Raw genomic sequence first — 20,268 nt, forward strand, 5'->3', positions numbered from 1 at the left:
GAGAAAAAAGTTTGGTGCCTGTGTTCCATCTTAGATATACACGTTTTAAATTTTTTAAATTTATTTTACATATCAACCACAGTTTCCCCCTCTCTCCTCTCCCCACCTCTCCTCTCCCCTTCACCCTCTTTCCCTCTCCTCTTTTTTACTCCCACCCCCATCCACTCCTCAGAAAAGATAAGGCTGATGGAGGAGGGTCATTGCTCTATGTGTTACTCTCATTGGTTAATTAATAAAGAAACCTGCTTTGCCTGATAGGTCAGAATATAGGTAGGCAGGGGAAGACAGAACAGAATGCTGGGAGGAAGAAGGCAGTGAGGCAGATGCTATAGCTCTCCTCTCCAAGATGGACACAGGTTAAGATCCTTCTCGGTAAGCCACCACCTCGTGATGCTACATAGATTACTAAATATGGGTTAAAGCAAGATGTGAGGATTAGCCAATAAGAGACTAAAACTAATGGGCCAGGCAGTGTTTAAAAGAATACAGTTTCCATGCAATTATTTTGGATAAAGCTAGCTGGGAGCCGGGCCGCAGCCCGCCATTCTCACCACTACATAAGGCCCACAGGGAGTCAACAAAGCCGGCATATCAAGGTTGAGGCAGGACGAAGTTCCTCCCCATGGCGTCAAGGCTGAGCAAGGCATCCCACCATAGGGTACAGGTTCCAAAAAGTCAGCTCATATGCCAGGGACAGATTCTGGGCCCACGGCTAGGGGCCCTACAAACAGACCAAGTACACAACTGTCACTCACATGCAGAGGGCCTAGTTCGGTCCCATGCATGTTCCCTAGCTGTCTGCCTAGAGTCCATGCCCTTCTGTGAGCTCAGATCAGCTGTCTCTGTGGGTTTCCCCATCATGATCTTGACCTCCAGCCCCTCCCCCCCGTCTTGTTCACACAATCCTTCCTCCCTCTCTTCTTCTAGACTCCCGGAGCTCAGTGCAGTGTTTTGCTGTGGATCTCTGCATCTGCTTCCATCAGTTACTGGGTGAAGGTTCTATGATGACCATTAGGGTAGTTACAATCTGATTTCTGGAGAAGACGAGTTCAGGCACCTTCTCTACTATTACGAGGAATCTTAGCTGGGGTTATCATTGTAGATTCCTGGGAGTTTCCCTGGCAACCAGGTTTCTCCCCAGCCCCATAATGTTCCCCTCTATTAAGATACCTCTCTTTGTGGATTCCTGGGAGTTTCCCTGGCAACCAGGTTTCTCCGTAACCCCATAATGGACCCCTCTATTAAGATACCTCTTTTACTAGGCTTATCTTTTCTTTATTTTCAGTTTTTTTATTCATTTTACATACCAACCAGAGTTTCCCCTCCCTCCCTCCTCCTGCTTCCCCAAATCCACCCCTCCCACTCCTCCCCATGGGGAGTCAGCAAAGTCTGGCACATTAAGTTGAGGCAGGACCAAGACCCTCCCCCTGCATCAAGGCTGAGCAAGGTATCCTTCCATAGGGAATGGGTTCCAAAAAGCCAGCTCATGTACCAGGGATAGGTCCTGGTCCCACTTCATTAGGTTTCTCTTTTGAGAGTCCATAGTTCAACTACCTTTTCACCCAGTTGAACTGCAAAGCCCCATGCTGGACTGTCTCCCCATGTGAGCATGCCTTTCAGTACCCAGGCCCAGCCTTCTCTAAGCTGGCTTCCTTGCAATAGGTACCTTCTAATTTAGAGCTTTGCATCACCATGACTCCGCCCCTTCACCCTGCTGAAGACACCTGCCTTGCATTTTCATGATTATGGACTTGATTTGAGAGGTAGAAGATCAATTCCAAAACATGATGTTAATGTAAATTAATTTTGTTCATGAAGAGTTAATGTGGCTTTACTTTTTATTTTTCTTACAAGGCAAAACCATTAATTCTTTCTTAGATTTAAAAAAAAAGTGTCAAATTCATCCCTATTTCCTGATGAGAAGAAAATACACATAGTGTTTGTTCTTGGCCGGGAAAGATAGAAATTCTCTTTAGAAACTGTTATCTGTCTTATTTTCAATATAGTGACTTTTCATTTGATCTCAAGTAAATACGACATTTCAAAACAGTTAGTTTACTGGGTCCCATGTACTGACCAGAAGGGAGTTCTTGAGGGAGAAAGAACATTATCAGGCAAAAGAGAGAGTTAGATTGCAGTGGTTGCCCAGAATGCCTGAGGCCCTGGGAGCCAGTCCCAGAATCACAAAGACAGGGCCTCAATAGTGTAGACATCTTGAGCTCCTGGGAGTTTTCTGGCATATTCAGAAGAAACTGAGAAACAATGACTGTTCCAACAGAATAGGCACAGGGCTGTTAGAGCGTCATAAACAAAGCATGCTTATCACAGGGAGATCTTAGGTTTACCTTATGACCCCTCACAATGAGTCCTTAATTAAAGTGCTCTACAAGTCGGAGGTTATTAAAAGGCCATGCTAAAAGGCCTGAGAGGAGGGGAGAAGAAGAAACACAAAGATCATTCTTGTCTCATTTATTTTTTACAGCAGAATATTTTAGGAAAGTATTGAGTGTTGGCTAAAATACAGAAATAACTATGTTAAATGAACTTCCTAAAGTTTATCTGTGAAATGTTGTCTGTTTTTCTTTACATTTGTGGTGTCAGAAGTTTCTTCAGGTAAACCATCCTGGAATGCCAGAGTAGAGTCCAGCTTATGGGCCTCTTTTGTTAGGTAGCCTTGAACTACACAGGATATTTGATTGCACATTTGTTACATTCAATTTCCACACTGTTTCACAACTTGTGCTTCTGAGACATAAAAGACAGGCGAGAAACCTGAGGCCACAGCCTTCAACTCCAGATCGGAACAATGCCTTCCAGTCTGACAGCCTTTGACGATTTGGCGTGCATTTGGAGAGAAGCTATTAGACTATGCCACAACCAGGACAAAAAAAACACCAAGTCTTTGTGAGGCAAAAATGTGCAATATGTGTATGTGTGTGTACACAAATATATATTTCCTGCGACTCACCGGCAATTGTTATTTCGGATTAATAGTTACAATGAACGTGGGATACATGCCTCACTGAGGCAGTAGCTCACTAGCTCCACATCGCTTTCTACTCCTGTGTGGTACATATGTGGTGGATGGTACACGTCAGTTCTCTGTCTGGACTCACGGGTGGCCACCTCTCTCCAGTTTACAGTGCTGAAGAAAATCTGAACTACATAGTCAGGATAATCATTTTTCAAGTAGATCTGTTCCTTTATCATCCGAAAGGCGAGATGAAATGAGTGAGAGGTAGTTTTCTGTGTTTGCATTCCCTTTAATACCAGGGGAGAGAGAGCGACTCCAGAGCTTCAGAAGCTGTGATGTTGCCTGCAGTGTTTTGACAATGCTGACTTCGGCCTGTGGAACAAATTATAATAAAAGCCTGGATGTGTGGTCTTCCATCAACCAGAATTTTTTTTTTCCTAGCAATTCTGAGTTTTCCTAATGTGGTCAAAATTGATATTTATGATTTATGGCTGGTTGTAAGATTATATTGTGTATTCTCAAACAAAGGTTTACATTTTGACAGCAAATTTTATTATCTATTACTACACCTTAGTGCTTTAAAACCCAGGCAGCCCACACTTATTATATAGCACATTATAAACGCAGCATTTAAATATGATATAACATATTATGGCACTGTGAATATATTACAAATATGGTTTTGTAGTAAATATACAAGTGCTTTATAGGATGTATTTCTAATATAATTTAAACATATGGCATGGATGAGTTACCCGTGCATGAATTACAGCAGTTGCATCTGGGTGCAGGCAGCGTGAAAGGCTTGGGACGGACAAGAAAGCTTTCATCTTTGGGATTTGTTTTTAGACTGTAATGCGTGCAGGTCTAGCATGAAGTATCTTGGGAATAAGAATCAAATCTATGTACACAACTCGTATTTCATATACACATGACCTGAAAGTAATTTTATACAACTTCTTTTATTGACATCAGTGGATTCGAAGTTTCTAGTTCCCCTTTGAATAATTTTGACATCTGGTCTTTTCATCAGCTTTTACATTTCATCTTGTTCATCAACTGTATTGGCATACAATTCCCATATCCTCTTAACCTTGGCCATTTATATACTAGGTGGTGGTGATTCTCACTGAAGTGTAGCTGTTGGGGACAATGCTGAATAGCCCATGATACATTGGACATCTGCTACAACAGAGAATTTTCTGACCCTTCATGTCAGCAGCACCAAGAATGAGATGAGTAGGTTCTTAGAAATTGATTTCAATTCTTTTCTTCACTGGAAATGGTAGCCTACTGCATTCCCACTTGATTACTTGCAAGCATTCTGGGTCAGTTCCTTGAATGGTTCTCTCTCTCTCTCTCTCTCTCTTTCTCTCTCTCTCTCTCTCTCTCTCTCTGTGTGTGTGTGTGTGTGTGCGCGCACACACACACACACGCACAAACCTAACAGCATCCAGAAGAGACTTGTGCATGGTCAATCCTCACAGTGGTTTCAGAGAACCCTGTCCTTCCCCTGCTCATCACAGTCCCTCAGTGTACTCATCCACGGTGGTATCCATGAGGCTCCTGAGACAGTGACAGCTTCCACATAAAAAATGATAACGTCTTATTATCAAGGACCAGTGTCCAATAGAAATGGAATATAAGCCACGTGTATCATTTCAAACTCTCTACAAGTCAAATTTAGAGCAAAAGCAAAAAGGAGTCATGGATATAGCTCATTGATACAGTGTTTGTCCGGCACCCATGAAGCCCTGAGTTCAAGCCTCAACATGAAACTCGGTGTGTCTGTATCTGCGTATCTGCATGCACACATAATTCCAGCACTCAGATGGCAAAAGGAAGGAGAAGATTGAAAGTTGAAGGTTACCATTGACTACATCGTGAGTTCAAGGCCAGTTTGGGCTATATGAGACTATCTTAAAAGGAAATAAAATAAATCAGAATAAAATAAGTATTAATTCTAAAAATTATAAGCTTTAATATGCCAAAAATAATGTAACATTTGTCAGTTTTAATACTGTCATCAATGTTTAACTTGATGCACTATATCACTTCACATTTCCTTTATCGTGGTAAGTAGATAAACTCTGAAGTGAGCTCTATCCTTATTGAACATCTCCATTTGTACAGCAATTTTCCCAGTCCACAGCAGCCAGTAGCCTCAACTGGACAAATGGTTACAACATTAGACAACACGTAGTCTAAACTTCTATTCTCTCTTGTATGTTTGTTGCATACAAATCCCCCAGTATAAATACTGGTTCAAGATAAGTATATTCAATATGATATTCCAGAAACAAAAGCATGTAGAAATCTGGTAGATTTCAAGACTTGTGACTCTTCTTCCTTCTCCCTTTAATATGGGAACTAACTCCAGGGTAACTTCAACTGTGATGTCATCAGACCATCTGGAAACCCTTTCTAAGTTCATGACACTCCATAGACCATGGCTGAGCAAAGAGAGACTTTGGGTCACAGCTTGAAAAATACAGAATCTCCAAAACTATAGGATGCTGTGTTCATCACCACTCTATTTACACTAGCAAGGAAAAGGACCCAACCTAAACGTCTTTCAGCTGTTAGACAAATAACCAAAATATGGTCCAGATACAAAATGGAATACGATTCAACTGTAAAAAAAAAATGAAATCACTACATTTTCAGGTAAATGGATAGATGTGGAAAAAGTGTGTTGAGTGAGGTAACAGACCCAGAAAGATAAATGTTGCCTGTTCTCTCTCATCTTTCATTCCTAGTTCCAAATTCTCAGATGTGAGTAACTGCAGAAACTAAGAAAGTAAACAGGGACCATGGATGTTTGAAGGAGCTCTAGAGAGGGGGAATGCAGGACCCAGGGGAGGAAGGGAATGGAAAGGGCAAGGTGGGTCTTTAATGGGGGAAAGAGGGACAATACAGAAGAGGGACGGAGGAGGGGTAAATACCATTAAATAAGTTTGAAAAAGCCATAAAGAATATTACTTTATATTTACCTAACAATATATATTTTGATATATATATATATATATCACAAGCGATGTTACTATATCCATTAATAGCCATAGATGATCTAACAAAACCCCAGTTCTGTGTATGAGAAACCTCCTTTCAAGCAGTTCATGAGGGAAATCCAAGAAACCCAAAAGAAGTATAGCCATCTGAGGAAAGCTGGGGATGGGAGAGGTGATCTTCCACAGGGAAGAGCATTTCAGTTGGTTGCCCATGCTATCTACATAGGTATGGAATGGCTCGAAAAGCAGATGCAGCGTGGACACTTTAAGACATTTTCTCTCTATAAGTCATTAGTGCTCAGTACCAAATTTAAAATATAGAAAGGAAGGAAGGAAGGAAGAGAGGGAGGGAGGGAGGGAGGGAGGGAGGGAGGGAGGGAGGGAGGGAGGGAGGGAGGGAGGAGAAAGGAAGGAAAGAGGGAGGGAGGGAGGAAAGAGGGAGGGAGGGAGGAAGGAAGGAAGGAAGGAAGGAAGGAAGGAAGGAAGGAAGGAAGGAAGAAAGAAAGAAAGAAAGAAAGAAAGAAAGAAAGAAAGAAAGAAAGAAAGAAAGAGGGGAAGAGACAAATGTGGACACAGATACCATCTACTCTGGACCTTTCCTTTCACAACTAAGTTCTACTGAGAAAATACTCATCATTTTTTCAAGTTTTTTTCCCTACTTTTGAAATTATAATTACATTTATTCCTTCTGTTTCCTTCCTCCGAAACCTCCCAAATACTCCTTAACACTCTCCTTCAAATTTGCGGTCTCATTACACACTAATTGTTACCCCATGCTTATATGTATTCCTAAATATAAACTGTTCGGTCCATATAAGTTTACTTGTATGTATGTTCTCCGGGCACTGGACAGCCAACTGACACCTTCTTCTTGAGAAAGACCGCTTCTGTTCCCAGCCTTCTGAGTTGGCTACAGTTCCATGTAGGGTTGAGGCCTCATAAACTTTTCTCTGTCTACTTTGGCATGTCCATAAATATACATATATAGTTTGAATAAACTTTTCTCATCTCGCTGATGGCCCTGTTTCCAAGCCCCAAAGATCAACTAACAAAATTCCCAATATCAAACATGGAAAACCCTCATTTGAGTTGTTAGCCAGGGCAGTGAAAGAGACTCCCAAAATGTACAACCTATTGCTCTTGACCTTGGTTACATCCAAGAGGTGGAAAGAAAGTAAGACCTTGTTGACAACACCACTCACTTCAGAAATAATGTCTGAGCTGAAATTGACCTAAACGTCTCTCTATAAACTAGCTTTTATGGTATCAGAAGTTATCATGCAAGCTTCCAAAGAAGAGGGGCAACTAACAGTCATACGATGCCTATGAAAATACTAATTTTTAAAGGTTCTTGAGGCATTATGGACAGATTTAAAGAAAATAGGGTTAGTTCACCTTTCTGGATTGGGCATATGATACAGCAAGTCAAGTTTCCAGTGTGAAACATTGACTTAAAATAAGCATTGCTATGAAAACAAGGCCCTCGGCCCTCTACTACCCCTACCATTCTGTCTGTACAGGTGCTTGAGAGTAATACCACAGGGATGCCTGGAAACACAGTGGGCCCTGTTTGCCTCAATGCATACTCACAACTAACCAAGACCACCAACTTCCGGTCCTAAATCCTAACCTTCTGGAGAATCGATGAAGAGAAGACACTCTCTCTCCAAACCACTTACTCTCCCTCATTCAAGTTGGCTTTAAATTATCACATTTTACTGTGAGCTTCCTCTGTTTTGAGACTTGTGTCTGTTATTTTTTAAAAAGAAAGAAAGAAAGAAAGAAAGAAAGAAAGAAAGAAAGAAAGAAAGAAAGAAAGAAAGAAAGAAAGAAAGAAAGGAAAAGAAAAAGACACAACGGACAAACTAAGACAATTTCTATGCCTCCGCAAGGGTCCATTGACTCTAGTAAAGATTGATGATCACCAAACACCCCTCCTGATATTTCTGTACTTTCTGCTGAAATGACATACAAAGCTCTGTGGAATGTTCTTCCAATAACCCAGGGTAAAAAGAGTCCTTAAAATTAAAACATTCCAAATCCCTCCTATCTTTTGCTCTGAGCACATAGTAACATTCAAGGTGCCAGCTGTCATTCCCACAAAACAATGCGGGCATTCTTTGTGCTTGTAACTGGACCCTGAAACCAAGGGGCCCCTGTGCTGTGAACTTTAATGACGATGGTCTGGAAAAAGCAGATGAAGCAGGGACTCCTGGTAACAGAACAAGGACAAAACATGGGCGTCTGTAGCATTCAGAGGAGGAAAAACATGCTAAGGCTCTGTGTCATGTATCTGGTCCTTACCATGGGTCTTTTGTAGGGTGGATGAATAGCTTAGATAATAAGAGGGGTAGGCAGAGTCCAAAGCCCTGGCATCAGATATATTTGAAAAGAAAGCGAAGGAAATGGATCATTTCTAAAAGGCTCTAGCTAAATGCCCGTTTTTTTTATGTACCAGCTTCTTTCAAAATATTTCATCACACCTAGCAATTGGCAGTGAGTACAAAGAGGCTTTGGCTCGCATGCTGTTCCATTCACTTCCCTGGGGTTGGTGGCCATTTGTAGCCACTGGCAATAGCAAGGCAAAAGCCCCAGGGAGAGCAGAGACATTCAGCCGCACCCCACCCCTCCTGCTACCACACCTCTGCTATGAATGCGCTTAGCCTTGCTGGGAAGAAAGAGTCCTCAAAAGCATCAAGGCAACGTTTTTCTAGCATTTCTTTTAGATAACCAATAGATTTCTTTTCATCGAGAAAAAAATATAAAGACAAGCTAAAATACCAAGTATCAAATTCAACTGATGTTTTCAGAACATTTCTCATTTAATAAGCTTCTCAGTGGAGAACATCTCCCTCAGAATAAGACATACATTTTATGAAATTCCCACGAAGCAATAATGATTAATCTTGCTTTTAGAACAATACCAGTTTTGCTGTTTTTTAGAAATTTGTTTTCTCCCTTCATCTCCACGCAACTCTCTTATCTAAAGCGTGGAATGAGTGGTTTTTGATCTCTGGAAAAAGGCAAAGAAACATGTGTATTTTTCACTTACCTGGTCCTGTGACGAAGGATAAGCCCCTGTCTCTTTAAGTCATTTTCCATGACTGCTGGGATAGATTCAATCTCATCATTAATTTATATTCACTATTAATAGTTTAGCAAAAGTCCAAGTGACATGTGTAACATGAATGATTAGGACATACATGCAGAATGGGCAAATTTATGGCAGCCATTAATTCCACAACTATTTGAGCACTAAGAATACACAGATGGTTCCATTGGGTATTAGAGAAAGACACAATTTTCCAATCTGGGATCTGTGCAATTTAGTCACCACAGAGGTGACTAAAGCTTTAGCAGGAAATCTGTAGTCTAGGACAGTCTAAGCCACATTTGGGTGCTGGAAAGGATGTAAATAAAGCAGGCTTGAGAGGAACAGAGAAGTCAGGTGCCTGATGGCCAGCAATGCATTTTTTTTTAAAAAGAAGTCACAAGATACAAAATCAGTGCAAGACTGAAGAATGATATCAGACCCAGACCCATGTTCCTCCAAAGCCACTGGACCAGGATAAAATATTTTTGTTTGTTTGTTTGTTTTGGAGGAGATAAGCCTAATGCATAATTTAAAAATAATGCAAGTATAGCCTTAGGGTAATAGAATGAGCACTGTTCCCCCTGGTCCCTCCTCCCCGCCCCTTTTTTGTTTCTGTCTTTGGCCTTACAAACACATGGGAGGGGTGCATTCCCTGAAGAGAATTAGCTAAAATACAAGCCAACTTTTAAAAATTCAGAGGGAATAAGCATGCAATCCCTTCAAGTATAGTGAGCAGCTCTGTATTTACCTCTAGCCTGGCCCAGCGGGTGCGCTCCAGGTTCAGGGAGAGAGACTGTCTTCACAAAATAAAGTGAAGAGCAATAAAGGAAAATACCTAACATCAACCTCTGGCCTTCACATACACATGCGCGCACGTCAGCCACATACACAGACATCACATTAGAAGTAATTTCTATTATAGTTCATTACTTAAATTACCGTCTCTCATCAGGAGCCTTTGCCGCTGATTTCTTCCTATGCCAGATTGATAAATGAAGCTTTTGCGCATGTATATACAGATATGAAACTGTAGGGGAAAGTACACTGCAGATCAATGTCTGCGTAGCCTGTGATTTCAGGCATCAAGTCATACCTCCAGGGATAAGGGCCAACCAGTCCAATCCAGTATGTGCACTTATTAACAACAGTACACAGATAGCGGTGCCAGGTTGTGGCTGTGTGCAGGCATTTCCTGTTGTTCCTTTTATTTTAATTATGTATATGTGTGTCTGTGTGTGGATATGTGCACATGTTAAGCAATGGCCCATTGTTTCCAGAAGGAGGCTGTCAGATCTGTGGAGCTGGAACTGTAGGTAGTTATGCGCTCTCCAGCAGGGGTGCTGGGCACTGAACTGGAGTCCTATACAAAACTAGTACACTCTCTAAACCCCTGAGCCACCTCTCCAGACCGCTGCAGAGCCATTCCCCGTCAGGTTTTAGATTTCCAGTCAGTTCTCTAAATACAGAGTATGTGCTCTCTCTTCCCTTCTGGCAGCCAACACCAGAAGGGAAATTTTGCAAGGTTAAAAAAAAATCTATTTCTTCTTGCATCTTGAACAATATCATCTTAAGAAAGACTAATCATGTTTACTTTAATCCTTGAGTTTTAAAATAAACTGTTCCAACTCATTCCTGTTGCAATGAGTTCAGATCATAAATCATACTAATCTTTCTTCTTTTATTAATTTTTGTGAACCTTTCAAATCTTCACCCTCTTTAAAATATATTGAGGTGATGTAGGAGGATCATCTGTCTATGTGTTACTTTCATTGGTTAATAAAGAAATTGCCTTGGCTTTTTGATAGGGCAGAATTTAGATAGGTGGAGTAGACTGAACAGAATGCTGGGAGAAAGAAGCAGAGTCAGGCAGATACCATGAAGCTCCTCTCCGAGATGGATGCTGGTTAAACTCATGCTGGTAAGCCACAGTCAAGTGGCAATACAAATTATTAGAAATGGGTTAAAAGAATATGTAAGAGTTAGCCAAGAAGAGGCTAGATATAATGGGCCAGGCAGTGTTTAAATGAATACAGTTTCTGTGTAATTATTTCGGGGGTAAACTAGCCAGGATCTGGGCAGGAACACAGCCTGCTGCTCCTTTTGCAACACTGAGGAGAATTTTTGTCATGTCTAAGTCATATAGTCAAGATACTATAGGTAACAATATACTTATGTCTATAGTGCATAGGCCAAATCTGACCCATAGCCTGTTTCTGAGAATAAAGTTTTATTGAAAGGCAATCTGGATCGTTCATTTATACACTGTCAATTGTTGCCTTTTAGCTACATCAGGCAGGTTGAGCAAACCTAACTACTTGGACCTTCATCACTAAGTATATCCACAAATAGCCAACAACACTACACATCTATGAATTTTTCCTCCTGAACAACCATTAATTTTCTCACTTTTAAGCAACTGGCTAACCATTAATCTGCTCATTCAATCATCCATCAACCAACCAACCAAATTCTCTGCACCTAGCACATGGACAAAATAGGGATGAGAGATTTGGGAGAAATAGGTTAACAGAAAGGCATGCAATGATCTTCTAAGAAGAGAAAGCAGGAAAAAGGAAGACAGGACAGATGGGGGGATGGCAGACAGCTAACATGCAGTCTGGGCACTTAAGATTTTTGAAACACTACTTGCTATTTAAATAGTGATGTAAAAAATTCTCAGGGCTAGAGTATACTAACATGACTTCACAAAGACACAGCCTGGCTTACTGTTAGCTCTTCAACATCAAGTGCTGAGATAGTTTGAAAGAGGTGTAGCTTATTGGTGAGATCAGAATGGTTGATCACCTCCAAGCACTAGGTAGTAAAGCTACCAGTCTTTTCCCCAAGCTACAGGGATTAGATGACATCAGAGTTTGGACAGAATATTTGAGGGAGGTATTTTACTTGGCATCTAAGTGGACTTACTGACCCCAACCACCTCCTGTCTGATTTCCCCTAAGTTCACTGTTCTATGTTGGGCGATATAACTTGAAAAGCCAGTTTCATGCGAGAGCAGAGAAGAAATGCTCACCTAATAAATAATCAATGCAATGAGTGAGTGTGCTTGTTCCTTTGGCTGTCTGATCAATGGCAGTGGATGAAGCGAATACTATCGACACACACTAAATGAATGTCTAGAAGTTAAGTTTAACTGAAGTTAAGTAAGCATAAATTACATTTAAAAATATGCTCTCTTATTTTTGTTGGCACAGAATGCTTACCTCTTTAGTAATGGTTGAAAACCAAAGTAAGAAAAAAATTTTAACAACCTAAACATCCAAGAAAGATTATATTGAACAATTCAATGTGGTCAATTCATGTTTTCATTAAACAACAAACATTCACTGTGACTATGTACCTGGACATGGGCTATAAGCTCTATAAATTACACATCTGTGAATTAAAGATTGTTAATGCAAAATATGCACTTATGTTAGTAGTTTTGAAATTGATTTATTTCTATATCCTTGTGTTTAAGTATTTAAATATTTTGACTTAGACTTAAGCAAAGTGAATATGGTAGGAGAAAGGTCAAAATGTTCAATCATTAAAATAATTTTGTAAGAAAAAAATTGCATCATTTTAGAAGGAAGGGCACACAAGGATATTTTATATTCAGCAAGAATAAATTGACCTTTTATTCAATTATGAAAGACTGTTGTATGGTTGGAGCCCTCATGATTAATGCCATTGTGGGGACTCGCCTAGCTAGCAAGGGCACAATTCACCCCTGTATCAGGCAACATTCTCCACCTCAGCCTGCTAACCAGTATTTACATGCTAAAATGGAAACAACATTTAATGGATTTTTCTCTTTAAGAGGACAATCAATGGCTGTCTTGATTAGATACCACTCAATTGCTTTGGGCTTGTTTTCATTATAGTGTCTGTATCTACATAGTTCTGAATACCTAAAAAATCTAAAGAGAAAGAAAATCCACAGCTAAATATCCTCTAACTTCTTTACACATGGCCAAGAAATGCAGTGGACACTCTGCCCACTGTCTCTTTCTCTCCCCTTCAGTGCCTGTGGAGCTCAGCTTCTTGCTTGCTTGGGAGCTCGTAGTGCTTTCTTACAAAAATTAATTTCAAATAAAAATGTCAGGATAACAACTATTTTCAGCACAAACATCATAACACATTACTAAAAGAGAAAAAAGCCAAAGTCTTCTTGAATACACATTGCTTTAATTTTTGTCCTGATGGACTTTCAGATTATCTTAAAGTGGTCTATTAAAAAAAATCCTCCTCTTGTAAAGATCTATTAAAAATGCAGGCACTTGGGGAGGTTGGGGAGGGGGAAATGGGTCAAGTTGTAAAATTGATTATGTGAGCTCTCTCTACACGCAGTGCCTAAGTCAGCAAGATGGAAAAACAGTCTCCAGACTATTTTCTGCAGCTACACTTTCTTCTGCAGAAAGGAAGGAAGGAAGAAAGAAAGAAAGAAAAAAAAAACATGCTTTTGGTATACTGGGAAACAAAGAGGTAGGGCGGGAGTAGTTCAATTCTGCCCCTGAGTTAGTATAAACATCAGACTGGACTTTTCAAAAGACAAAAATAGCCCAGAAAAAAAATATTTTCATAATAAAAAGGTGGTATATATATATTTTTTCTTGTCTAAATCTGGAATCTTGTCTATCTTATTTTAAACAAGCCAGCAATTGCTAGCTTCAATCTGTTTGGATAGAAAAGAATTTATGTAAATGTTTTGTTCAAGCCCGAAAGGGAAAGAGAGGATAAAATACACAGTGTATGAAAGATGCATGCCCAACTCCAAAGCAGCTTGTTACACAGGGGACAAAAAAAAAATCCTCTGCCCTTCTACAAGGCACACCCAGCAGCGCTCCAGCTCGAATATTATGCCATTTGCAACATGGTTTCAATGACCCCAACAGTAAGAGAGTTACCAAAATTTCATAGCTGTTCTGCTTTCCTCCCTTCCTAGCTCTTGGGGAATGAACGACAGAAGGGAGAGACGGAGAAGGTCAAAGAACAAATAGAAACAAAAATCTCTATTTTTGCACTCTCTCTTCACTTGAGAAAAAGGGGGGAAAAAAAAAAACCAGGCAGATCAATCTGCACAATGCTAAACCAAATCTCTTTAATTCCAGTCAGCTTTTATCATTCAGTCGCTGAGTCTCTGTGTGGAAAAATTCATGCTAATTCCCCCTAGCAACAGCCTCAGCCTATCAGGAGACTTTATGTACCGTGCAGCTGTCTGCCAGAAGAACTCTAAGTAGGTCAGGCCTGTATTTCTAAAAATGCTACGGTCTAGTAACCCCACTGTCCCGTCTGTCTGCCCTGCCCCATAATAACCTCAATTGCTTGGTGACACAATGACATACTATCCTGTTAGAGTGCAATCACATCACGCTACATTATTCTGCACGAGCATGGCTGGGTGAAGGACCCTCCGAGGGGCAGCATTAATCAGACAGCCATTCATGTCCACCAGCATTTCACTCTAGAAATGGGGACTGCATTAATGACCAGCTGTTTGAACTAACACAAACAAAATAATGTCTTCCACCCTGTTGGGTGCACAGAATACAGCATTCTGATCTGGCAGGTTTCACTCCTTGACTAAATCAAAGATGTGAATTGACTGGGGCTCAGACAACATCGGCTTTGGCAACCTTAAAGTGAGTATATTTAAATTATATTACATGTGATTCAAAAAGCTATTGATTTAATATGCACGGCTCTCCTTGCCTACAATTTCCCCTAATCCACATTTTAAACAGCAACGTGCATACATGGGCAACATAACACATATGTGCATATTGCCCAGAGACCCAACGGCAGAGCTGGACTAAAATTGACTTCACTTTGGGCAGAGAAACAAAGCTGGTCAGGAGTAATTGTGCAGGATGAACACAAATGCACATACTAAATGCATGCAGTGGAGGGGCACTGAAAACAAATAAGAGTAAACACCCTGAGCCTGCCGGCCAATCAGCTCCTCCCACCAGCTCTTCACGGAGGCTGGAGAGCATGCCAGCACCTCCAGACGCCAGAGACAGGGTGGAGAAGTGAAGGTATCCTCCAACAACTCTCAGTGACAGTGGTACGACCCGTCTCCCCGCAGGATCCCTAGCAAGATGTTGAGCTTCAAGACAACAAAAGCTTCTTCAAGGTATAAATTAAGGACACCGAAAGACTCCGAACCTAGAGTCAAGTTTTGATTCTTTGGTTGATATTTTAGAATCTAATGGGGCATAGGTACTTGCATGCGCTTTTGACTTTCCAGCTGGCATGCACAAACACAAACAAAAGCGATGGGCATATATGGAGAAAGGAGCCCAGCAGTGCAGTGTGGGGCTGTTTGGGACAGTATCTTACAGCTACGGAGCTTGCATACTCAATCTGCATGCTTCCAGGTTCACCGTTCCATGTAACAAACACATTCCCTCCTACACGCTGACCATTCTGCCAGAAAACAGACAGAATGCACCCAGTGAGATGTGAGCCCCCCCCCCCCCCCCATCCATACTGGATTTTCAAACCGAAAAATGCCTTCATGCGCCTGCCCTTGTGTGAACTATGCTTGATAACTTAGTTATGACTGTCTTCCACACGCTGGGGCACACAGCACACAGCTATTCTTGGAGAGATACAGTCTCTGACGCAACCATGAACCGCTAATTACAAGCTGCTGACATTCTGCTGGGCTCTGCAGCTTTGAAGTTCTGCTTTGTCTTATGGGCTCTTTCAGCGAGCTCCCATCCCTTACCCTCGCTTTTCTCTCTCACTTCACAGCCTTTCTGAATTCCCTCTAGCACAACCTGGAGAAAGGACAAGGAATTATCAGACTTGCTTGGTTTCTTTCCTCGCCCCTCGCCTCCTCTCTCTCTCTCTCTCTCTCTCTCTCTCTCTCTCTCTCTCTCTCTCTCTCTCCCCACATAGATCTACATACAGTTTGGAAGTACAGTAATAAGATCCTGCCTCTGCCCCACCCTCAGGAATGCACCAACAGCTGGCCAAACATAATCCAGCACACAGAGCCGCTTTGTGGAATTCCTAACAAACAGTGGGTGGACAAGGCCAGACAGACGTCCCAGAGGAGACCCCATGACAACTGGGAAAGTTGCTTGCTCCCAGCTCAGAGCTCAGTCCACCCAGCTCACCCTTATCAATCCCCTAAACTCCTTGTCCCCGCCCAGCCATGACAGAGGCTAAGGAGAGGCCACCCGCCTCCTACAGCAGCAAGCAGGCTGCAAGCTTCCTTCCGGCTAACATCAGCCATGCCTGCCTCAGGTCACACACCTCTGGAAACTCGACAGCTACAAACCCCAGTCCCTTGATCAGCAGCAGCACCTGTATGTCACCATCTCGCTGAGAGCCAGGAGGATGCTCCCTCTTCCTTAAAGAATTTCCTTTCTAAAGCATCCCTGATCCTAGCATCGAAAGCACGTAAATCTAACACTGCGTTCATCTCCACTGAACGCTCAGCCCCCTGAAGCCTGGGGTATCCAGCTGGCCTCAGAGTCATCTGGGATACATTTATTTTGATGAAATCGATCACATTTCTATTTAAGGGACAGAATTTTTTTCCGCCATACTGAATACAGCTGTGTTTACAGGGTTCTGTAGGAGAAGAAGAAAACAAAACCGCACAGTGAGTCTTAGCCCGAGGCTGAGCACTCAGAACTTCAAGGAGTTAAAACTAAAAGGGCTTGCGCTGCCATTAAAAAGAAAAGTCTACACACAGCTGCTCTGGCCAAGCTTTCTGGCTAGCCAGGAAATGGGTGTTGAGCAGGAGCTGAAAACACTGACTGTAATCAAGCCCAACCCAGCAAAGTGACTCTCTCTCTCTCTCTCTCTCTCTCTCTCTCTCTCTCTCTCTCTCTCTCGTGTGTGTGTGTGTGTGTGTGTGTGTGTGTGTTACACACTCCCTTTCATGTCTCTACATGCATGCACATGCACTTAAATCCATGCCGCAAGGCTGCTATTTTCTCTGGGGACACTGTATAGTCTCCCAGCCCATCAGTTTCTTCCTTGACAGTACCGGGGACACCCATGCTGCAGTTTACAGTTCCTCCATGCCTGTGCTGGCATATACATTATGCCATCCTCCCTTAGACTAAGCCGGCAGAGCCGGCAGCCATCTCCCGACAGTTAGTGTCAGCATCTCCTCTTCTTTTCTCTCTGCCTTGCTCCAGCTCTGCCCTGTCAGGCAGACACCGCAGATACCTGGGTCATCCATCTTCAATTCCACTCTCTGGGAAAATGCCACCACGTCCAGGCCTGAGTTGTCCGCTCAGACTAATCCCAGAGAGCAGCCAGAGCTGGACGCATGAGCCGTGGGCTGTGGCTGCCCTCGCCTGCGGCTGCCCTCGCCCTATATGCAAAGCATCGATGGGCATTGATGTATAGTATTCCTAAGTCCCCCTCTTTAGTCCTGTGCATGCCTCTAGCACCCCATCCCAGTCTTCTGCAACTTCACCCTGTCTTCCAAAACCCCCATCCAGCTGTGACCATGGCCAGAACTTGGAGCAGGTCCTTCTTCTTCTTCACGGCAGCACAGGCAGGCAATTCCGGGGTTCTTGGGTGTACGGTGGGCCGTCTCAGGAACCATGCAGGTGAGGCAGGCGAAGCTTGGTGTGTCCACAATGATGCAGCCCTGAAGCTGTGAAGAAGACGGTCTGGCTTCAGAATTTCAAAAAAGAAAAAAAAAAGAAAAAGAAAAAAAGAAAACAGCGCAGCTCGGCGCCTGTGGGGGTGGGAAAAAAAAAACACAGACACAACCAGGAAAAAAAAAGCAATAGCTAAAATCAAATTTCAAAACAAAAATAGGAATACAGAGATCAGCATACTTGATGCGACTTTTATTTCTAACGTTTTCTTGGTTTATTGGCCTCCCCACCCCCTCCAAAAACTCCCCAGTCCCTGAACGCCCGTCTGTCCACGAGTGCCGAGTCTCAAATGCGGTTGCTCCACAGTGCCGCAGACCTACATCACATGAGGAAGCACATGACGAGCCGGAGTCGGCTGCTGCTGTGGTCAACTGTTCCGCCGAGGCAGAAGGGGGGTAGGAGGCAGTGCCCCTCTCACGCTGCCAGGAAGAAATTTCCTTAAAAGAACAATGGGAGGGCGGCATCTCGGAAGAAATGCTTGAGCAACGTGGACTTTCCCATATACACACTGATGGAGAGGGACCGTGAGTACTTGAAGACAAGCGGAGGATGCTGTACCGCAGACACAAGCTGGATGGCAGCAATATTATTTCTTGTGTGTGCTCGTCAAAGCTGATGCCGTTGAAGTGGATTCCTGAAAAGCACATACCATGTCTTCTGAGCATGATCAGGCTTGGAAAACCAATTCTATTATCTCTCCTTGCAATCTGTATCTGAACCTGCGTTGTGAATAATTTATTTTTAGACTAATAAGAGGCTTGCCAAGACTGCACCCTTTCTATGGTAAGCGGCGCGTGCAGTATTCACCCAAGTGAGAAAACCTTGTCCCTTTGTAGGGAGAAGAGAGGAGATGGTGTTTGGTGGTTAACAAAATAATAAAACAGTTGCGACTTCTTATTTAAAGGCATACATACGATAGTAAGGTTCTCTCAAAAGTCACCATTCAAAACAAAGGAGGCATTTCTGATCCTTTAAATTGACAGGTCGCTGGTTTGCACGCTGGCATCACATGCTGGCATCTCACGCTGGCAAATGGGGATGCTGTTTTTCTTACCCTGGACAAAGCCCTTGAGCCACTCAGATGTTTTTACTTCGCAGCAAAATGACAAGCAACAACTGCTTCCCAGCATGCCCCGCAGCAAAGGTGCTGAGTGACAACCACTGTTTCACTAGGAAGGACACACATCGGAGAGAGATGACCTCGGGGTCTGTATCACTCATCCCACAACTAAGCAGGTGGCCTATTTGGACACTCTCAAAATGCAAGAAATATGCCATTTTAGAAAAAAAAAATACGATCCCACTGGCTGATCAGAATGGGAGAACTGTGAGTAAGTGAGGTAGATGGCTGTCTGCCTCCTGTATCCTGTGACTTGACCGCAGTCACCCAGACAAAAGGCCATCAGTTCCTTGGCGGTGCACACATCAACCTTCCTCTGCATCCCTGGGTAATGGGTTATTCCAGACCCGGGAATTCTGTGGAGCAAGATAGGTTATGTTCTCAAAGTATAGCGATTGCCCCTCTCTTCTTTCCCTCTAAAGACAACCTTCTCTCAGTCTTGTTATGGCAGAGTCAATCCAGGAAAACTCAGCAGACATGTGTTCCTCTCCACCCGCCCCATCCCCTACAAAGTCTGATAGAATCCATCTTTACAAGTGGCCCTTGAGTTTCAGATTCTTCTCCCTTCCTTCCGCCACATGGCACCGCTTCTTATCTCAGTCTACTCCCAAGCACTCCCACTAAACTGCTGTGTTTGCGTCATCCAAAACCACTGTCTGCATGCTCAGGATACCTCTTTGCCCATCACCAAGGCTGGCCCGTGATTTCCTCATAAGCATATGCTACCAATAAATGGTATTATCCGCTTGTATAACTATTTAAGCAAGCTGGTCTACTTTGTGTACATCCTTCAGTGAGTAACAAAAAAAAATTCTCTGACTTCGTTAAGAACTGTAGAACAAATGTGTATGAGCCTCGCCCCACCCTCAGGAAATGTATGCAAAGGATGAGCACCATGTTTTCTGTTGGCACTAAGCTTACCTTGCCTTCAGTGGCAACTATTCCTAAGTTTTATTCCTCATAAAGATAATAAATGGGTCTGCATGTGTCTGAAAGCTGTGGGTAGGAGAAGAAGCGCTATAGAAAAAGCTGAAAGCGAGAAATAACTTCTACAGAAACACCTGGATAGGGGCCTCAAGGTCCCAATTCGCAGTGAAAACTTTCAGGCCAGGTGAGAGGCTGTGGTGCGTGGCTAGGTTATTAACGGCAACACCAATAACTGCACGTGATCACTTGTTACGCACCAGAGTCTATAGGAAGCCCTGGAGAGCCATTACCTTACTACTTACTCGTAGCAATCCTACAAGCGAAGCACTTTTAAAATAAATTATTTTAATGAAATCAAAAGAGAAGTAGGTACAAAGCCTAAATACCCCCAAAGGTGACTGGAAAGACAGACCTGGTTTTGGCAAACTAGTTTACAGAAGTGGTACTAGACCAAGGAGAGCCACATTCTAAAGCTTTTACCTCCCCCACCCCTCCCCTTTAACCTG

At 42.6% G+C, this 20,268-nt stretch overlaps 1 long non-coding RNA gene across 1 annotated transcript; it reads right to left on the reverse strand.

The window, feature by feature from the left end:
• Positions 1-2,454: 2,454 nt before the first annotated feature.
• Positions 2,455-17,990, reverse strand: LOC125396312 (uncharacterized). The gene is made up of 2 exons (XR_015734871.1): positions 17,273-17,990; positions 2,455-3,346 (listed from the first exon to the last, which is right to left on the reverse strand). It is a non-coding gene; the product is annotated as an uncharacterized LOC125396312 (long non-coding RNA).
• Between the last annotated feature and the right edge of the window lie 2,278 nt (positions 17,991-20,268).

Source organism: Myodes glareolus, chromosome 14 (assembly GCF_982192425.1).
Source record: "Myodes glareolus chromosome 14, mMyoGla1.1, whole genome shotgun sequence".
Taxonomy (NCBI): Eukaryota; Metazoa; Chordata; class Mammalia; order Rodentia; family Cricetidae; genus Myodes; species Myodes glareolus.